The 19,875-nt window shown below is 35.1% G+C and overlaps 1 pseudogene; it reads right to left on the minus strand.

The window, feature by feature from the left end:
• Positions 1-1,021: 1,021 nt before the first annotated feature.
• On the minus strand, positions 1,022-3,917 carry LOC150064642 (ATP-dependent RNA helicase DHX15-like; annotated as a pseudogene).
• Positions 3,918-19,875: the final 15,958 nt, after the last annotated feature.

The raw sequence follows: 19,875 nt of genomic DNA on the forward strand, positions 1-19,875 counted from the left end.
AGGAATGAAATTCTTGAACCATGATCACCATACCACAGAGAAAACCTCTTCAAGGCAGGCCCAGCGGATATAGATAAGAAAGGTCTTAATTGCATAAGTGAAGTTACATTCATTGGGAAGAGATGTAACAGAGTGAGTGCAGCAAACAACTCAAACACATGATGAACAAATGACTTCTCAAACAATCCTGCAAAGGTGAAACGATCAAAAAAAGTATTTGTAGCATTCTTATGGAAAATTTATATACTCAAAAGATATAATTTTAATATTTCTTGACTAACATGTTGATAACTTTCAAAATGGTTTCATTAATTTAAAACTAAAGATGCATGTTATATAAAAATAAATTTAAAATAACTTAATAGTTTAATCTTATTTCTTTTTTATATTTTAAAAATTAAACCTACTTTATTTTTTTATTTTTTTTATTGTAATTAGTAAAAGGGTTACATGATATTTGCCAGATAGAAGGTGCATTAATTCACATACATTGATACCCTTTCACATGTCTTGGTACCCGTTTCCCTCCCCCCCACACTCCCCACCCGTCTTGATTTTCCCCCCTTCCCTATCAAATTTCAAATAACCAAATACAAATAAATTCAATATATCAGATAACAAAGTGAGATACTATACCAATATGAGATAACCAAGGGACAGCAAAGGAGATGAGAGACAACATAGTACATTAAGGACAACAATCATTCATTATATGGCTTTTGTTTCAATATCCTGGAGGTCCTTTCAATTAGCTTCACATTATATATCCTTATGTATCAAGATTTTGCTCTATTGCAAATCTCTGCTAGTAGAGCCCAAGGTTTCTACTGATTATGTGAATAGTTATTAAATGTATCTCTATGTGCATTTTTTGTGCTTGCCAAGGGCTATCTACAAATTCAATGCAATACTCATCAATATCTCAATGTCACTCTTTTTTTTTCCAGTATAAATAGAAGTCAGTGCCTCTGTACTGAGACAGATGTGTCTACATAAACACAAATTGTAATATTTCACAACTTCTAAAAGGAATGTCAACAATTACAACGATCATGCATACCATGGTCGATAATCACATTTTAGAAGCATTTTCAACCATTTCTAAAGAAATGCTCATAACATTGTTATATATAGAACTACTTTCAATAAACTGCAAAACATTGATCGACTTTTCCAGTATGAGCTACAGTGTCAACACAAAAGAGAGGCATAAATGTTTAATTTATGAAATCAGAATGGAATATTTACTGTAAAGAAAAATTAAAAAGCTTTCAAATAAAGGCCATTATTGAACCAATGTGAAGAGCACAACTTGAACTTTTGAGTTCACTCATCTTTTCAAAGCTGTCCTCTGAATAACTTCAGTTCTTAGCATTGAGTTAAGTACTGTGAATATTCCTTGGATTGAAGTTTGGCAATAATGCGGTCCAACTGTCTCTGCTTCACACTGTGGGAAATTGCTCATGTCGTAATATTGAGGGGCAATTTTCACCAACCATTCTGGCTTGATATCTGTGCATGTCCAAATGTAATTCTTTGCTGTGAGAACAAACTCATTGTAAAGCACCCATTCAGGTTTGTGGTCAAGAACAGTAGAGGGATGCAACTGAACCACCTGGTTATGTTTCACAGTTAAGTAATGTCCTGTTAGTTCTAAATGTGCCACCTGCATAAAATAGCCAGTAACCAAAGCTTTTCTTATATTAATATAATAGTCCCTGCTAGTGAAGTCAATACTTCGTTGAGGCAAGTTAAATCTGTCCATAATTTGTGATAGCTGCTGGCTTACATTGTCTGCAGACATCAGGGACCTGTAGTTAATGAAGTTGTCATAACACCACTGAACCGATTCATGATTTTGTTTGAAAGTGTGGTAGACATTCAGCAGTGTCAGATGATCTCCATCTATGTGGGCAAATGTCATCTTGGCCTCATCTGCAGCTTTCTTTGCCTCTGTGGGGTGAACAAAACACTGTGGGATTGACAACATAGCAGTAATAGGTAGGACCTCATTAGAACAGTTGTAGTTACAACTTGCAATAACCATTTTAGTGAGCTATGGATCGAGAGGAATCTCTGCCATCATGGAACCCAATTCAGTCAAACCTCCATCATCATTTAGAGCAGCCAGATAATTCCGAAGTTCTAGGGCTCTCATCAGAGTTTCAGAAGCTGGTGGATCCATAAAATCAAAATGCACCAAATCATCAATACAAACTTTCTTCAATTGTAACACAACAGATCCTAAATTAGACTGGAAAATCTCAGGATAGGTGTTATCCTGCATTTCTGTTTTATAAGCTTTCTCTGTGTACAGTCTGAAGAATTTTCCAGGTCTGGTACGTCCAGCTCGACCAGCCCTTTGTTGAGCTGAAGCTTTACTAATAGCTGTCACCAGCAGGGACTCAACCCTGACTTGAGGATTATATACCTTTTGTTTGGCAAACCCAGGATCAATCACAAATACCACACCATCTATTGTCAAAGATGTCTCTGCAATGTTAGTTGACACAACAACTTTTCTTCCAATTGCTCCATTCTGTTTTTTTGGCGGTGGGGCTCAAAGATGTGTTGCTGCTGCTGGGGTGGAAGCATAGAGTGCAGTGGAATGATTTCAATGTTGCCAACTTCAGGGCCCAAATCATCAACTTCACTTTTTATTCTCTTACAAGCCTCATCAATTTCCTCTTGACCAGTTAGGAAAAGGAGGAGATCGCCTTCCTCTTCTTCTTCTTCTTCTTCTTCTTCTTCTTCTTCTTCTTCTTCTTCTTCTTCTTCTTCTTCTTCTTCTTCTTCTTCTTCTTCGTCCTCTTCCTCCTCTTCTTCTTCTTCTTCTTCTTCTTCTTCTTCTTCTTCTTCTTCTTCTTCTTCTTCTTCTTCTTCCTCTTCTTCTTCTTCTTCATATATGTGTATCTGGATCACTGTACGAATTGCTGCCTCAAGATAATCTCTTTCAGGTTCTGGAGTATAAAAGATTTCAACAGGATGCGTACGTCCAGGAATAGTTAAAAGAGGGCAGTTGTCAAAGTAACTCTGGAATTTTCCTGCATGTAGAATAGCACTCATAACTATAACCTTTAAGTCTGATCTCTGTCTTACAACCTCCTTCAGGACTCCCATCAGTATATCTGTAGCAAGTGTTCTTTCATGAGCTTCATAAAGAATTATTACACCGAAGCGCCCCAAGAGGGGATCATTCATAGCTTCACGAAGTAGCATACCATCAGTCATATACTTAAGAATAGTTTTTGCACTACTGTAGTCTTCAAATCGAATGGAGTAACCAACTTCCTGGCCCAGCATCACATCCATTTCATCAGCAACTCTCTGAGCCACACTCCTGGGCTGGGTACAGGCAACTCCTCTTTTAGGTCCTGGGAGTGACCGCATGTACTTCCCACACCACTGTGGAATCTGTGTTGTTTTACCAGACCCAGTCTCACCAACAAGTATAAAGGGTTGATGTCTAACAAGAATATCGGTAAATCTATCCTTGTATTCCCACACTGGAAGCTGAAGATGTTTCTTTAGAATATCATAGTAGCAAGGGATATGGAGTAAGTTGGTGAATGGATTAATGCACTGTGGAAGTGATGTGTGTCCTGCATGTCCAGTGTGTGCTGAGTCAGAATGTGTAGAATGTGTTGAATGAGCTGAGTGGGTTGAGTGAGCTGAATGAGATGCTTTTAAAGGTGGCAATCCAGCACTAATAAGCGTAGAATTAGTTGAAGCTCACAACTCCTTCTCCTTTCCTTTCTCCCTCTCCCTTCTCTATCTCCTCTATCATGTTCTCAGTCTCGATCTTTGGAATGATCTTCACAATCCTGGTCACGATCTCAATCTTTCCCGTCGGTCCCCACACGCTTCTTGCGGGAGGGGTAATCCTCCCCAAGATCCAACTGGTGCCCCTTGGACATCTTCACACTCTCCCAGCAGAAGTAACCAACAAGAGATAAAGCCTAAGGCTTTACCTGCCTAGTCGAGAGCAGCTTCACTCTCGGGGTAAGGGGGAAAACCTCCACCCCTCCTGCTACAACAGCCCACACCAAGCACCCAAACCAGAAGCTAAAATGGAGGCAGAGACAATGTCATTCTTTAAAGAAATAGAAGAGGCAATACAAAATTTCATATGGAATAATAAAAGACCCCGTATAGCAAAAACACTTCTTAGCAGAAAGAACAACGCAGGAGGAATTTCAATACCAAACTTTAGACTCTATTATTATAGAGATATAGTTATCAAAACAGCTTGGTACTGGCACAAGAAGAGGCTTGAAGACCAATGGAATAGAACTGAGGACCCAGACCTGTGGCTACCTAATCTTTGACAAGGGAGCCAAAAAAATAGAATGTAAGAAAGATAGCCTCTTCAACAAGTGGTGCTGGCAGAACTGGTTAAGCACCTGCAGAAAACTAAAGCTGGATCCTTCTTTGTCACCCTGCACTAGAATTAACTCCAAATGGATCAAAGACCGCAAGGTAAAAGCTGACACACTGAAAACTTTACAAGAAGGAATAGGAGATACACGAGGCCTCCTTGGCACAGGTAGAAACTTTCTTAAAAAGGGCCAAGAATCACAATAAATCAGAGAAAGGCTGGATAAGTGACACTGCATTAAACTGCATTGCTTTTGCATGGCAAAGGACATAGCTAGTAAATTAATTAGGAAGCCTACAGAATGAGAGAAGACCTTCACCAACCATACAATGGACAAAGGCCTCATATCTAAAATATATCAACAGTTCAAAAAATTAAATCACCACAAAACTAATCTTCAAAGAAACAACCATCCCATTATATATGGGCCAAAGACTTAAAGAGAGCCTTCTCTGAAGAAGAAACAAAAATGGCCTATAGACACATGAAGAAATGCTCAACATCTCTGATCATAAAAGAAATGCAAATCAAAACAATCTAAGATTCCACCTCACTCCAGTTAGAATGGCCAGGATCAAGAAATCTAATAACAACATATGCTGGAGGGGATGTGGCCAGGAGGGATCACTACTACACTGTTGATGGGAGTGCAAACTCATTCAACCACTATGGAAAGCTGTATGGCAGTTCCTCAAAAGGCTAAATATAGAGCTCCCCTATGACCCAGCAATTCCACTACTAGGCATTTACCCAACCATCCAGAAACAAGGACATACTAAACCCACTAGCACAACAATGTTCATTGCAGCACTATATACCATAGCAAAGATGTGGAACCAACCTAGATGTCCCTCAGTTGATGAATGGATCAACAAGATGTGTTATATATACACAATGGAATTTTATGCTGCTGTCAGAATGACATCACTCCATTTGTTAGGAAATGGAAAGACTTAGAAAAAATCATATTAAGTGAAGTAAGGCAGACTCAAAGGAACATAGGCTCAATGGTTTCCCTCATTTGTCATAATCAGTAGAAACCTTGGGCTCTACTAGCAGAGATTTGCAATACAGCAAAATTTAGATACATAAGGCCATACGGTGTGACGCTAAATGAAAGGACCTCTAGGATATAGAAACAAAAGCCATATAATGAGTGATTGTTGTCCTTAATGTACTATGTTATCTCTCATCTCTTTTGCTGTCCCTCGGTTATCTCATGTTTTTACAGTATTTCACTTTGTTATCTGATATATTGGATATATTTGTATTTGGTTATTTGAAACTGGAAAGGGAAAGGAGGAAAACAAGATGAGGAGTGGGGGTAGGGGGGAGGGAAATGGGGACCAAGACATGAGAAAGGGTATCAATGTATGTGAAGTAATGCACCTTCTATCTGGCAAATATAATGTAACCCTTCTATTAAGTTACAACAAAAATATATGAAAAAAAGTATTGATGAAGAAATTAAAACCAAAGTAGTCTGTAAAAATGACCAGTATTCATTATTATTATTATATTTTCCTTAGAAATTAGGTTAATTCAAGTATGGAACACTTTTTCTTCTTGCTTATAAAAGAAGAGATTTATAATAAATGGATATATTCTGAAGGCCCCTGTAAATAGTCACAATAAACATAATGGTTTTGGGTGGTTAAGTAAGATTCTGAAAACATAAGAAAGAAATCTAGTTCTGTAATATTGGTTCCGTATACACATCTACAGAAGTAAGTGTTGGATGAAAGTTCTTCACAAGTATTGATATTTTAAAATAGAAATGTGAAAGACACAAATTAAATATGAATGCAAAGTAATATACTTAAGGCTCCCAAACATTAATAAGTATACACGAATTGCCTGGTTTTAAAAGGTTAACTGAAATAGGTACCAAGAAATTTAAATTAGTGATATGAGAATCAAGAAGCAATAAGAAATGAGAATTCAAGTTAGCCTGAGATCATGTATGCAAGGAGTAATTCAGAAGTGACTTTAATGTCCTGTCATAAAGTTTGCAATTAACAAACAGAAAACAGAGAAACTTACCTTAGACAAGAGAGTACAGAGAACATTATGCTAAATTTTTTCCTCTAAAATTACCCAATTGTACACTCTAATTAAAGTGAATCATGGCCCTGGCCCAATCACACACAGGTAGCAAGTAGACAAGGTCACCTGAAGTGCACATGATTAGTGCAAGCCCCGGAACTCAAGTCCAGGAAAACATTTTTATGTATGGGAGGCCCAAAACCTAGTCTGGGGCTCAGGGGCAATGCTCTTATATGCTGACAAAATTACTAAAGAAAACAATATTGTAATGGTTAAATAAGGTGATGTAATTGTGTAATATCAGCTAAATTGGATACTGAGACAAACAGTTGCAAGCTAGTCCTAGGGGAAAGAGAGTGACAGTGTATATACAAAATAATTAAGGGGAAATTGGGAGAAGGAGCATGACTAAAGTAATAGAGAAGCTGCTCTACTCTTAAGTCTGCTTATCTGTCTGTCTGCCTGTTTATTTCTCTCTGTCACATTCAGTGATTAAGGAGATTCATTCTCTGGAGTAGAAACTATTAGACAAGACAAATACATAAAAATGATGTTATAGTGTAGACCTTGTGAAGACACATAAACAAGATGAATTTTCAACATTATTGTTTTTCATCGTTCGTTTGGGAAAGCTACAAGTATAAGTATAACTTAAATGCATTCAAGATATAGCTATGCAATACTTGTTTGAAGTTGTAACCTCTTATTTTGGTTTCATACAGGCTTTGCACACAAATTCCTTCAGACAGTTTAATCATCACAATGTTTGTCGCTTTTCTCTGTGTGAATCTCCTGGCATTAGTTCTAGAACCTCAGATTGTTTTATATTTGGCATCGTATATGCATTCAAAGTTCAGATTTTTAAAGTTCTCATCATAGAGTTCCTTTACTTCCTTGGTTAAATTAATTTCTAAATATCTTTCTTTTGAGGTTATTGTAAAAGGATTTGCTTTCCTGATTTCTGCCTCAATCTTATCATTCTTGGTATACAGGAAAGTCACTGATATTTGAGGGTCAATTTTCTACCCTGCTACTTTGCCAAAATATCATATCAGCTCAAGAAGCATGGGAATGGAGTCTATGGGGTTCATTAAATGCAAAATCATATCATCTGGAAAGAGGGAAAGTTTTACTTCATCTTTCCCTATTTGGTTCCCCCTTCCCCCCCCCCTTTTTTTTTTGCTAGTTCTGAGCCTTTTACTCAGGGCCTGATCACTATCCTTGGACTTTCTCAAGGCTAGAGCTCTACCACTAGAGCCACAGCACCGTTTCAGGCCATGTATATATATGTGTGTGTGTGTGTGTGTGTGTGTGTGTGTGTGGTACCAAGGAATAGAACCCTGGTCTTTGTGCATGCTAAGCAAGCGCTCTAGCACTAGGCCAAATTCCAGGCCCTATCTGGATCCCTTTTAGGTTTATTTCTTGTCTTATTGCTCTAGCTAGGAATTCTATAATGAAGAGGAGTGAATCGAGCACACACCCTTCTCTCATTCCTGATTTTAGAGGAAATAGATGTAACCTCTTGCCATTAAGTATAATGGTAGCTGTAGGTATGACTTTGTCATACTGAGGAATGTTTCATGGATTCCTAGTTTCTACACAGCTTTTAGCGTAAATGAGTTTTGGAGCTTATCAAATGCTTTTGGTGCATCTATTGACATGATCATGAGGTTCTTATCCTTTCTTTTTTTGTGGTGAATTATATTATTGATGAATATATTGAAACAGCTATGAATCCTTGGGATGAATCCTGTTTGATAATAGTGTATGATTTTTTTGATGAGTTGTTGGAGATGATTAGTCAGTATTTTATTGGGGAGTTTTGCATCAATATTCATCAAAGAAATTAGTCTATAGTTCTCTTTTTTGATGAGTCATTGTCTGGTTTTGGCATGAGAGTTATGCTGGCTTCATCGAATGAATTTGTTGGAGAACTTTCACTTTCAATTTCATTTAATAGTTTGAGGAGTTGGGGTGAGTTCTGCTTTGAAGGCCTTATATAATTCAGCTGTGAATCCATCAGGTCCTGGAATTTTCTTTCATGGAAGGTCTCTTGTTGCCATTTTTATTTCATTACTTGAAATGGGTCTGTTTAGTTGGAATGTCATATATCACTGTACACCAAAATTAATTCTAAGTAAGTCAAAGAACTTAAGGTAAAAGCAAATACCTTGAGAACTTTACAGGAAGGAATAGGAGATAAACTAGGGATCCTTGGCACAGGTCGAAACTTTCTTAAAAAGGCCCAGAAACACAATAATTTAAAGACAGTTTGGACAAATGAGACTGTATTAAGTTACAGAGCTTCTGTATGGCAAAGGACATAGCAGGCAAGATAGAACACCTACAGAGTGGGAGAAGATTTTCACTAGTCATACAACAGATAAGGTCCTCATATCTAAAAGATACCTACAGTCCAAAGACTTAAATCTCTCAAAACAAATCCTCAATGAAACAACCATTCCATTAAAACGTGGACTAAAGACTTAGAGAGAGGCTTCTCTGAAGAGGAAATAAGAATGGTCTATAAAGAAATGCAAATCAAAACAACTCTGAGATTCTACTTTACACCAGTTAGAATGGCCATTATTAAGAAATGTAATAACAGATGCTGGAGGGGATGATCCAGAAGGGAATGCTACTACACTCTTGGTGTGAATGTAAACTTGTTCAACCACTCTGGAAAACAATATGACAATACCTCAAAAGACTAGACATGGAGCTCTCTTATGATCCAGCAGTCCTACTCCTTGGCATCTACTCAAATGTCCATAAATAATAGTATACTAAAGCGACTAGCACAACCATGTTCACTAAAGATTATTTACAAATCCAGATGCCCCTCAGTAGATGAATGGATCAAGAAGATTTGGTATTTATACACAATGAAATTCCATGCTGCCATCAGAAAGAAGGACATCACCCCATTTTAAGAAAATGGAAAAACCTGGAAAAATCATATTAAATGAAGTAAGCCAGATTCAAAGAAACATAGGCTCCATGTTTTTTTTCATTTGTAATAATTATTACACATCTAAGATCCTCCTAGTGGAGGATCACAATAGTTCAAAAACTATGTACATATGTTCACATAGGATGAGACTAAGCAAAATGAATTCCAGGATATGGAAACAGGAGGTTTATCTTTGTGACTGTTATTCTTAATGTGCTATGTGAAGTTAATTTGTTTCTCTTTTATTTTCCCTTATGGTTTATTTCATTTTGTTACTATATCTGACTTTGGTACCTGGTATATTATTTATGCATTTATTGTTTTTTTGTAATAGTGAAGGTAAGGAGAAAAACAAGATGCTTGTGAGGGTTTGGGGGAGGGAAAATAAGAAGAAACATGGGAAGGGGTATGAATGTTCAGGAAGTAATGTACTCACTACCTGACAAATGTAGCTGTAACTCCTCTATATATCACTCCAACAAATAAAAATAAATAAATAAACATTTCTCTGCATTTTTAAAATAAATTTGTAACATTTCAGACACATTGATTCATTTGTTTATAGAATTTCCTATTTAACATTATCACACCAGGGTTGATTCTATGTGAATGAAATCATGAAAAGCAACCTAGGTTAAAAGGGAAGTTCAGGGATACTGGGTCAGGTAAGGGGAGGCTGGTATAAAAAGAACTTTACATATAATGAAGAATTCTTCATGGAACATTTTGTTGAAAACTGATTATTAGAAGTAAATTTCAAGTCACTGAAAACTAATAAAGCAAAATAATTTTTCAGAGATTATTGAGTGTAGGAATAATGTGCTCCTACCAGTCAGCAGAGACTTTATTAACCAGCTGAGAGGATCCTCAATGGATATTATATTATTAAAGAAGCTAAATTAATCTTAGGTAGAATCCATTTTTGATTCATCTTAACAGTGTTTCAAAATAAGACCTCAAAAGCTCCCAATTCCAACAAATTAAATATTACCAAAATATTCAAGAATATGAAAAAAAATATAATGGGGGGTACTCCTGTGCAGAGGATATTGATTTGTTTTGAGAACTTTAATTTTGATCCTAAAAGCACACAGACAAAAAAAGACAAAAGACAAAAGAAATACCGAGAATTAGACATACACATCCAAATAAAAAGACTTACCAACAATCCTGGACACATCAAACATTTAGCATGAGCAGACCTACATTGCTAAGATATGCATATTATATTCTACATAAATTTTTGGCCAGTCCTGGGCTTGAGCTCAGGGCCTGAGCACTGTCCTTGAACTTTCTAAGGTTAGAGCTCTACCACTTGAGCCGCAGCACCACTTCCAGCTTTTTTCTATGTATGTGGTACATACAGGAATCAAAACCGGGTCTTCGTGCATGCTAGGCAACTTCTCTACCACTAGGCCAAACTCATGGCCTACATAATTTTGTCAGGAAAATTAAAACAAGAATGAGAAGTTCTCATAAAACCAACAAAATTAATTTTATTAAATACTGATAAATACAATGATAATGTTATGATAAATGATTATAAAGTAATAAATATGATATTAAAGGTAACACAAGTATATAATATAGAAGGAAATGAAATATTTCAAAGAATTAAAGGAAGGAAAGGAAAAATGGAGGAGGAAGGTATGAATGAAAGAAAGAACCAAAAGAAGAAATAAAGAACAGGGAAAGGAAGAAAGAAAGAATATATGTCTTATTAAAGCTAATATTAAAAAAGGATAAGCTAGTAGGCCATGGTGGCTCATTCCTGTAATCCTAGCTACTCAGAAGGCTGAGATTGAGAATCATGGTTCAAAGCCAGTCTGGGCAAAAAAGGACCTGAGACTCTTACCTCCAATGTGAAGTGGGCCATGGCTTAAGGGTAGGGTGATAGCCTTGAGCTGAAGAGCTCAGGGAAAATACCCAGGCCGAGTTCAAGCTCCATGACCCACAAAAAAAAAAAAAAAAAAAAAAAAAGATAAGCTTTCTGGGCCTAGCGTTTTAGTTAGCCCAGGCAAAATGTTTACCATTGTCCCTATCAACATGTATATGTCTGTGATTCCACCAACTCTAGAAAGCACAATTAGAAAGATCGCCATTAAAGGAGGCCTAGGCATAACTCAAGTCTCCATTCTAAATGATTACCTAAAAATGGATTTGGAAGAATAGCTTATATACTATAGTACCCATTTAGCAAACATGAAACTCTATGTTCAAATCTAGTAAATTGCATGCATGCACACACCCCCACATTTCAATATACTAAAAAAATGAATGTGTTAGGCATTTATTAAAACAGAGATGATTTACTTAATGAAGCATAGGATAGAGTACTTTAGTTATTTCTTATAATCAGTCATTCAAATATTATGAATCCAAAGTTATATCTCTCCTACAGCAATCTCTGAAGTTTAATTTAATAAGGTATGAGTAATGAATTGTTTTTAAGTTTTATTGTCAGGGTAATGTAAACAAGGGGTTAAAGTTATATTTATAAGGTAGTGAGTTGCTTACATATTGAAAACTATTACCTGTTCACAAGTTTTTCTCCCACTTTCTCTTCCAACCCTGGAATGCTAAGGTTTTACTCTGTTACAAAAAGAAAATTTGTTATTCACAGATGGATATTTGCATTTTCAACAGTAAGTCTCTCTTGATCTTGTACAGAATACTATGGGAGATGTAAGAACGTATGTGCATAAATGACAGAATAACTTAACTGAACAGATAAGAAGTGATAAAATACAAAGAAAAAGGTAAAGGAGAATAGGTAGCTCCTGGGCTGTAGCAGTGGTAGAATTTGAATATGCTTCTGTGCTATATTAGTCAAAAGGAAAGAATAACACAATAAGACTTATATTAAGTTATTTCTACAGTATGTTCCAGAAAGTTGGAACACAAATACAATACTAGATGAGAGAGAAAATTATGGAGTATTGGGTCTTGAACATTTCAAGAAGAAAATTATTTTTAGCTTTTAGTAATACATATGAACTGTTACAGAAAATGGCTAAAAATAATCTAAAGAAGCAGACCTCTGTCTTTAGTAATTAAATTTAAAATTCAAGTTTAATGAAGTTAATCTATAATTATTTTTACTAGAGAATATGTCTCATCATGAAGTTCTCCTAACACACAGAAATGGTATTATCTCTTGCTGTCAGAAGGAAAATTTTAAAGACTATGCTTTAAATTTAAGTATCAATTTCCAATCATCTAAATCTTCAATTTTAAGCCTTAGTATTCCACTACTAAACACACACACACACACACACACACACACACACACACACACACACACACACGTGATATGCATGTATGGCCAGAGAAATAAGTATTTTAAAAGAGAATATCCATAAATTAATTCATCAGACACCCTAATAAAAATTTTAAATCATGATTACCATTAATTCCTCCTAAATGCAACAACCAAGTCATCAAAACACTTATGTAATCCTGTCTCATTCATGACATAGTACATGCTAAATGCATATAAAAATTGAATGATTTCAGCAAAGTTAAAAATACTAATAATAGAGATCCTACATGTATGAAGATGAGAACTGGGAACTCTTGTACTATACACTGTTTATGGAATGAGCTAATGAAGCTTCCTTCAAAAGATGGTGTATGCTATTTCCTAAAGCCAAGTTATCACAACCATGCTCACATACTACCACTTCTGGTATGTCTTTAACCATTGGTATGCAGCACACTACAAAAATAACCACCTTAGGATTTATAATCATTGAGTCAAAAGCCCATGATTAATGAATTGTGTTATATTCCTAAGTCAGAGGAATTATCACATGAGAATAAATGAGCTACAGCAAAATGTAAATGTGCTTTTTCTTTTCTTAAGAGAATACATACCAGAACTCTTAGAGAAATTTAAAATAATAGCACTAAAACCTATGTATTGTGTTTTGTGTACTATGCTCGTATCTATGTAGGCATGGTAATACTAAAATTAGAAATAAAGAGTATAAAAATATCAATGAAATAAAATAATTTTTATGAGTATCACTAGATTATACTAAACGTTATGTAATATATACTTTCAGCTATTCGTTTCCTTCAAAGAATTTATCATGCGTTTTTGTAGTCAAGATTAAATGACACTATTGAAAATTAAAAACAGGATGGAAAGAGTCTAACAGATGAAGGAAATACTAGGCAGAATGTGTGTAAAATCATAGAAAACAGGCAGAAAGAGGGTACGAGTTTGGATGTCATAATTGAGGTACATTATATGTGTAGCTGTAGTCAACAATAACAACAGTTTATAGAGGAGGTTTTGGGACACTCCGGAATACTTCCTGTCTTCCTTGAGTGCCAGTGACATGGAGATAAATCTCGAAGTAATGTATCACAAGAGCAGTTAGGCACTGTCTTTGGTTTATTAATGGGAATGATTCATTTTCTAATAAAAATAACCCAGTAAAATTCTTGATAAAGTTCTGAGAAGCTATTTGTATATAGTGGAAAGTGGACCATTACTAAGCCTGTATTGAAAAACCAAACTGCACATTCTACAAAAAGCTATAAGAAGTGTGCTATTACTTTAGTATATTTGAAAAAGGAAAGTGTAATTATTAGTTATCCTTGAAAGAACACTTACAAATTATTATTTGCAATGACCCAGTAGCTGAAATTATGGTTATTTTCATTATTACAGGGGAATGAATACTTTGAGGTTTTATTTTTTTAAGCATTGTAAATATGCAGTTACATGTTTATCACCCATTTAGTCCAACATATTACCACAGAAAAGTCAAAAGAGGACACCCTCTTCTTCTATGTCCTACTATATTTCCTTCAAAAATTATTTCTGCCTATGTTTTCCCTCTTCTCCCATTTGAATGTGAAGTCTAACAATCTACAAAGTAGCTATCTAAAAAATGAAAAAAAAATTACTCCTGCAAAATCTCTCAAGTTAAGTTTTGGTCTCTGAACAGAGAGTTGTGGACAAACATTCACAATGCATATTCTTAAACTCTTGCTTTCCAGACTTTAAAACCATTAAACATGCTCACAAACTTTACACAGCACCTCATGTCAAGTTAGACAATTGTCTTGTTTCAAGGCTGTATAAATAAGATTATTTATCTTGTTTCTCTGTGAGTACTTGATTTGTTTTGTGACCAAGTACTTTTGCTCTGCTTGCTTGTTCCTACCATTTAAGCCAGGCCAATGGTCTACCCTCTGGAGAGGGATTTTCCACACTTCTCCCCACCCCCATGTATGGCTTCAAAACATAGCAGCATTTCAATCACCTCAGTAGCTAAAATTTCAGGCATAAGCCACTAGTACCCGGTAGTCTAAATACATTTTGCTTTACTTTCTGCCTATATTCCAGTATTTTCCTTGGCATACAGTAAAAACACACAAATCAGACATTGCTATTGCATTTGCTAATGTTATAGTGAATATGTTTTGAACTTAAAGAATTCAAACATCAAAATTCCACTCAGAAGTATAACACTTTGTAAAAGTATTTGATTTTTGTAGTTAACCACTATGGAGTGACTAATTGGCTATGTTCTTGTCTATTATTTTTTTCCGTTTGACCTTCAAACATTAGACATCCTGATTATTCCACTAGACAAGCATATTCTTTGCAATTAATTTTGCTTATTGGCTGACTCTTGAACTATGCTGAATTTCTTCTTAGGCTAATACGGTGATCCCACACTAAAATTGAGTAATTATGTAACAAAATATGTATTTTTAGGCAGGATTAAGACAAATTTTACTGTAATACTGACTGCAAGAATGAGAAAAAGCCATATTAAATTTAAAAGCAATTTAATAACATAACTGAAAAATGAGTGCTTGTAGACATTAACATCATTGTTTTAACATAAATATTTACACACTTTTAATAATTTGAAATAACTAACATCTCATAAATTATTCCAATGAATAGTTAGAGGGTAATTAAAGATACTTTGAAAAAATTCTAAGTAAAAAAAGAAGGCCACTTAATTATCATCAGGGACTTGTGTGAGAGTTATAAAAGGGAACATTTTATATTTACATATTGAAGAAGTGAATGCTATAGTAAACAGATGTTTAGACATTTTCATTAGAAAGAAATGAGGGTAATTAATAAAATAAATCATGTATTTGAATTCACTCTCTTAAAAGTTGTTGTGTAGGGGCAGGAGAAGTGGACGCATGGGGCACGTTGCCTCCTCTTGAACAGAGGGAGCTGTGAGCAGGAAACAGGGCTGAACCTGGGGCTGGCCCTGACCTTGTTTCAGTGAGGACTGGAATGTCCAGCACCGACCAGCCCAGCTGTGGTGATGAGCTACTCAGGGCCAGAGCCTGCTGTCCACCGTGCCGCTGTCCCTCCCAGTTCACCCGTGGCCCCCGGTGTGTCCTCTGGTGAACATTGCATAGGAAGCCCTGAGACTCTCTGGCTAACCTGGGCCTCACTCTGGCTGCCAGATTCACCCTTCCCCAGAACCAGACTCAGCTCTCAGGCTGCCCTGCTTTACCCCTGCTTAGCAACCTTCCACAGATCCAGACCCTCACCTACCCCATCCTCACACCTGCCCAGTCTTCCATAACTCCTGCCCAACAAAGGGAATTTTCCAAAATATGGAATTCCTCCGAGTCGATATTGCATGTGTCTCAAAACCCCATGTAACCTCATCTGGGTGTACAACTTGTTCTGTCTTAAGCTCATCAACTGCCCGTCTGATGCTTTATTGTAGTGCACTGGTTCCTACCTCAGGGTGTCTTGTCACTTATTTTCATCACTGCCTTGTTCCATCCATTGGCAGGACTTTGATGTCACCTTTCTGACACTCTGTATCTTTCATCCTGCCCTATCTTCATTGCTAAACATATGGTGCTTTATTAAAAATGCAAGTATAATATCAAAAACATTGTATAGTTTGTTACTAGTCACACTAACAGTGACATTTGATACCCTGAGAAAGCACTATTAATGCAGAATGCTACAAAATGAACTTTGCACTCTTTGGTCAATAATACAATATTTTCATTACAAGTCTCTGAAAATCTTTTTGATTGTGTGCACCATGAGATCTGCTATGTAGAAAAGTCAAGCTACCATGTACATCTGTCATTTTAGAGATTATATTGAGTAATCACCAGCTATGACAACATCACTGTTAGAACCTGAAAAGTTAGTGAAAACTTTCAAAGTTGAGCTCAGTTGCATAGCATAAAGCCTTGAGAAACAAAATATTCCTCAGAAAATTAAGATGTCTATACATTACAAAATCATAGCATAATTTCAACAGTAAATTTCTAATACTAAATTGCTTACAGAGCAACTGTAATAAAATAAGAGGTATGTGGGTCTGGTAGTTTGATTTACTTGTGAAAAGTGTTTTCAGATGGGACTTTCACTCTGTGTTGTGGAGTAGATAGATGGAGGGGATCATGCAAATAAGTTAGATAATAACTTGCATTAGGCATTTATATTTTGCTTTCAAACCAGAAAATAAATAGACTATTAGGTATTAAATTGTTCATATGAAGCAAAATAAAGGAAAATCAATTAGCTGTATTGCTTCTAAATTCATGTAAACCATACAGTTCCACCTATTTTTTTTCATTTTTTTTTCTTTTTTTGAGACTGGTGTTAACAGCCAGACTTACTTACACATATTTATCTTCAGCCTCTGGCAGCCTAACTGTAGCTATATCTGAAATCCAGAGTATCTTGAATAGAGTAACTTTAAAATAGTAACCACTTGATCCTGTAGTGTCAAGGTGCTTATCAAGACTCAATTCTTCATTGCCAGCAATATCTATGTTCATTATTTGAAATAATGATCTTTGATCAATTTCTCAACTATTCTTCCCTAGCTTTCAGATGATCTTCTAGGATCACTTAATTGTTGCTGGCCAACCATTATTCTCTAAATTTAAAAAAGTCAGCATTGAACAGGTGGTAAATTTTTTTTCTGAGCTATAATTAAGAAATTGCCTTCTAGCTTTAAAGAATGTGCAAATTAAAGAAACTTAAAGCTGTGCAGAAATGGAAGACAATTTTCTACTGGAAGGAACTTTCAGTAAAATGAAAAAAGTTATTGCTTATAAGAGCCATGGAAACTCTTCAATCAAAATTAGAAATCACATATGTACAAAAATAATACTTCAATAGATGTAACAAGAAAAATCTAACCGCGCAAATCATTTATACTCCTCTGTTCATAGTAATTTTCTATCTACTTCTCTGTTTTTCCAGAATATTGCTAGTAACTTCTTACAAGATTCACTTGTTTAATTTAACATTTTATTCTGCATAGCTCTAAAATCTGGTGTGTTAAAATTAAATTTCTTCTTATTACCTGGATAAAATATGAATGTTTAACTATATCTGACCAGACTTCTTCAATACCTCAATATTTATTAGGTAAATATTGAGAATTATACACTGATAATCCAATTAGCTAGTCAATAAACAAATGAAAAAATTAAATTTAATTAAAATAGCATATTGTTTAAAGTGCATATATTCGGTTATAATTTATACTATTTTATATGAGTTGTGTTCTGTATGTTTCTTTCACTTGTGTTTGTAAACATACATGTGATCAATTATGCATCGAAAAATAAGTAGAATATTTTACTTATAGTAAAAATAAATTTTATGATGTTTAATGCATACTCTTTTGTGACAAAATAAACAACAGTCTCCTCTGAGTATGAAGCCAAAAAGAAAAGAAAGAGAATGTGAAAGGGAGAAAGAAGAAAATAGAGGGAGAAAGGGAGAAAGGGAAACAGAAAGAAGAAAGAAAGAAGAAAAAAGAAAAAAAGTGAAAGAGAGAAAGAAAGTGAGACAGAAAGAAAGAAAAAAATAAAGAAAAAAGAAAGAGAAAAAAGAGAGGCCAATAAGAAAAGCAAAAGAATAAGACAACATGATGTATGATTTGCTTATCTGAACTCTCCATTTGGGATCTCTGTGGACATAGGAAGTAGAATGGTGGATATCTAAGATGGAGGGTTGGGTCAGTGTATAAGGGGTCACTATCAAATGGTTTCCAGCTATTCTTGAGAGATAAAATTATTCTAAGGTTTATAATTGTGAGCATTAGATAATAGAATTCAGCAACATGTATTAAACTGTAAAATTTAAAGGAATGAATTTTATGTTCTGTGACTTAGAAATGAAACATGTATGCACATTTTTATGTGTATGTGGGACAAAGTAATTTCATTCTTAAAATGTATTAAAAGCATTATTCACTTAACGTATTCTAAACTTACTTGAAAATAATATCATTTATAATCTTACTGCATTTTCTGAATTAAATACATTATTTTTTTTCTTGAGAAAGAGTAAGGATGACATATTTGCTACATTTCTATAGAATCTACATTAATAAGATCACTTTAATACTTAAAAATACATCAGAAATGATATTTTCTTCTTTTTTGTCAAGTTAAGCAAAACTATTCACCTCATTACTGGAATTCTTCACAATAATTAGAGTGTTCATCTCACTGTATTTCTGCCTAGAACAGATCTGTAACTGTCTCTTCAGAGTGAGTGTATGGACTATGATGAACTCATATGGCTACCAGGTAGTACATTTTATAAAAATAAATATAAAATGTCAGTTATGCTTCAGTCTAGAGCCTGGGTCACAGGACCTCAAAGCAATTGTAAATCACCAAGAGATAATAAGTAATGGGAGCACTTAAGAAACTTTAGATTAGCACAATTAAAACCACTTTATTAAAAATCAAGTTAGCAAAAGGTAGATGGTATCCTTTATATGTGTCTATTAGACCCAAACAGTACAAGAGTGAGGACTCAATATTTTTGTACCCAATGCTATGGACATTGAACTGGAAATATGAACACAACTACATAGACATAAAAATTTATGACTCTATAGACATGTTTTATTACATAGATTAATATGTATCTATGACATACAAACCCTCAGCCTAATTTTAATTGTGTTCTAAAATCAAAGTGCCAGTGCTTGTAGAGATTCCCTTCTTGAATACTTGTTTGTTAAATATGTCATTTGAAATATGATGTAAAAATCAATGTTAATAAATTATTTATTTTAAAAATCAAGTTAGGTTCCAAAAACACTGCTCTTCCAACTGGGTTATGCTTTGATTTTAATATTTTCATCACTCCATGGAAATTAACATAAATCTGATTTCCCATAATAAGTATAAGCTGTATTATTTCATAAATTACAGAAATATACATTCCCTCCTTTCTATAAGGAATCAGAGGCCAAGAGTTTTGCCCAGTAACAGAGTGCTTGCATAGCATGCACAAAGACCGGGGTTCAATTCATCGGTACCACATATGTAGAAAAAAGCTGGAAGTGGTGCTGTGTCCCAAGTGGTAGAGCACTAGCCTTGACAAAAGTCCAAGGACAGTGCTCAGGTCCTCAGTTCAAGCCCTATGACTGGCAAAAAAAAATAATAATAATCCAAATCCATTTGAACCAAGCATAAAATGTTAATTTCTGCTTTTTCTAAC

Source organism: Megascapheus bottae, chromosome 4, assembly GCF_031878675.1.
Source record: "Megascapheus bottae isolate mThoBot1 chromosome 4, mThoBot2.hap1, whole genome shotgun sequence".
NCBI classification, from domain to species: Eukaryota; Metazoa; Chordata; class Mammalia; order Rodentia; family Geomyidae; genus Megascapheus; species Megascapheus bottae.